At 45.7% G+C, this 2783-nt stretch overlaps 1 protein-coding gene across 6 annotated transcripts in view; it reads left to right on the plus strand.

The window, feature by feature from the left end:
* LOC149355549 (whirlin-like) overlaps positions 1-2783 on the plus strand; it is a 266799-nt gene that overhangs the window by 14090 nt on the left and 249926 nt on the right. The window lies entirely within an intron of this gene.

Raw genomic sequence — 2783 nt, forward strand, 5'->3', positions numbered from 1 at the left:
TTTGGTATACCTCGAAACAAACAATTCGCTTGTCGTGTACAAAAGTAGAAACAATGAACACCTTAACAGGAGGCCATGTATTTAAAAATTGATAAAAACGTTGTCAATTCAAAGCATCTGACAAATCAGTTCAGTCTTCGCTCACACAGGAATTGAACTTATTTATTGCAGGCATACACGATGCTTCAACATTAATAAATATGTTGTCATTTGTGTAAAAGTGTTTTATAGTTTGTGGCTTCACGTGTCTGGATCCACGCGACTATAAAATGGTGCTTGCCATTAGAAGGGTCTGGAAACCATAAATACGAGATGCTAGAAAATGTTACACACAGTGCTGCTTGATGCGGAATATGCCGGAAAGAATCATAGTTCTGTACGGGCCTACGTACATCCACGAGGATCCATGGTAAAATAAACATCATCCATCTAGAAATCACTGTTAAAGCTATGGAAGCAGTAGCAGACAAGCACCATCTCCAGGTTGATGGACTGAAACTTATGTGTATGCCTCTTATCAGTAAGAACAAACTTATATGCTGAAAAGGAACGCTCAACATCAACGTTACAGGAGCGTGCTTGTACTTAGGAACATTTGATGGCTTTACACTGTTCGGTATCATAGAATTTTCACCGGTAAGTACTCCTGAAATTTGCTTGAGGACTCAGAACCCCTCGTTTTTCTTCAAGACGGACTGCAACTTTGCGCGGATTTTCTCGGCAACTTATCCATGAGGAAGAGAAGCGATTCGTTGCTGCACATTCTCAATTAGTCCAATGTTGGTAGTGAGCATTATACCCCCACATTCTGTTTTTTTTATAGTGCTCGCAAGAAAAGTGAAGTTAGCGCACAAGCTGCCACGATAAAATGGCAGAAAATAGGCAAAAGGTTGCTTCGATATTTTCGGCTGACGTGGTTGGTATTGTGCACGCAGCCGGCGTAGGTGCAGTGTTCACCACAGCCAACTGACGAGGTCATGTAATGTTGCCACGTGTGTGTTCTACTCAAAACCGAAATGGATTCGAAAGCAAACAGAATCTGAAAGCAAAACCACAGTGTATTTCAGGCCCCTTTTCTGTAAAACAGGGAATTTTTAGGCACCGACGTCGGAAATAGGCATTTATAAGCACTGACACCCAAAATAGGCATTTATAGGCACTATAAAAAGATTATTAAATATATCGTCAACACCTAATTCGTGCTCATATGTAAAAATAGCGCGCCTACGAAGCGTTGAAAAAAATAGGCATTTGCCTAAAATCCGGTTTCTAGTTATGAGGCATGCAACAGCTACTTGCGGCAAAGATAGCCACTCCTGAAAAACTGTTCGCCTTTTGCAGGAACGCTTGCATGACACTGCGATTACCGGTACTCACTGAATGCGCTGAAGGAAACAAGAAAAGTTGGTGGTCAGCTTAATTTTGTCATTTTGCGTGCTTTAACTCTCCACTGGAGTCCCTTGATCTCCGTTACTATAAATGGTAGATGATAATATCCACCACGTACACGTGCAGCTCTTCATACTTGCAGCCTTTCTCACCTTAGCTGTCCCACTATTTCGAGCCGCACTTTTGCTGTTAAACTACTTAAGACGGGGAAATATATAACAGGGTAAGAGCAGGGTTTCAGGAATGAGGCAGGGCAAAGCGTTCGCAGAATTGCTGACAGCAACGAAGTCCGTGGCTTGAGCGGGAAGAAATAAATGGTGGATGGGCATCCTTTGACCTCCTTTCTCCAAGGTGGAGAGAATTTTACAACTGCTGCAGGCACCACTCCTCCCCCCCCCCCTGAAAAAAAAAAAACAAAACACGCAGCTCCTCCGGCCTGCTCACATCGCCATGCTTATGTGCAATCCGAGGAGTGCTCTCAGCATATCCAGGTCATTCATCGATGCCTTTCTCCTCTTTGGAACTCGATTTCACCGAATGAACAAAACAGCATTGTTGCTGGAGCGCCCCACGCGCCGGGTAATGTGGCAGTTTAAAAATTACCTGTGCCGTGGCTACTGGGAAGTGCATCGTCTATGCCTTTTATTACCACCTCAATACTTTCGCCTCGTACAGCACGAAATTTAGTTACCCACAGTCAGGAATAAAGGCAAAGGTAGGATGTTACTGCCTTTCAATTTCCACACTGGTAGAGAAATTATCCACTTCCGTACAACTCTCGGGGGCTCTGCAACGAAGGGAAAGGGAAGGAGGCGGACCTTTATTCCTGTGCCCTGCTTAGTGGGCTCGTTGTTCTGTTGTGGTGCCTAAGCGGAAAGAGAGAGAGACGGTGTCTCCCACCTGGCTTCTCGTGCGCTCTTGTAAGAGCTCCTGCCTCTTTTCCTTTCCCTCAAAAAATGACCGCCGTCTACGAACGCAACGTTTTGGTTGACTTGAGATAAAAGTAAAGTCTTGTGGTGAAGCTGATTTGTGACTTTGCCACGAGCTTTCGTAATAAAAGATCAAACTTGAAGGGCCGCCGAGCCGCAGGCCACAGCTCTGCGGCCCGCGTATTTGAGACCCCTGCACTGAGCCATTCGCCTGGTTGTGGTACGCTGTGGTGCGCAGGCGAGTCGGGCCAAGAAGAAGCTCAGAGAACAGAGCTGACTCTGTCTGCCGCGGTTCGTGGTGATTGTAGACGGTCATCCAGAACGGGCCACCCATGCAGAAAGGAAAGCAAATGCGAAAATGGAAGCAAATATATCAGCGAGTAGTGTTGCTTCTCGTCAACAGGTGTACTGCCCACGCCCGTAAGTAAGTACCGGTGGCCTTGGCAAGGTGGAACTGGTCCGAAT

This window comes from Amblyomma mixtum, chromosome 3 (assembly GCF_055824585.1).
Source record: "Amblyomma mixtum isolate Tamu chromosome 3, ASM5582458v1, whole genome shotgun sequence".
Lineage (NCBI taxonomy): Eukaryota > Metazoa > Arthropoda > Arachnida > Ixodida > Ixodidae > Amblyomma > Amblyomma mixtum.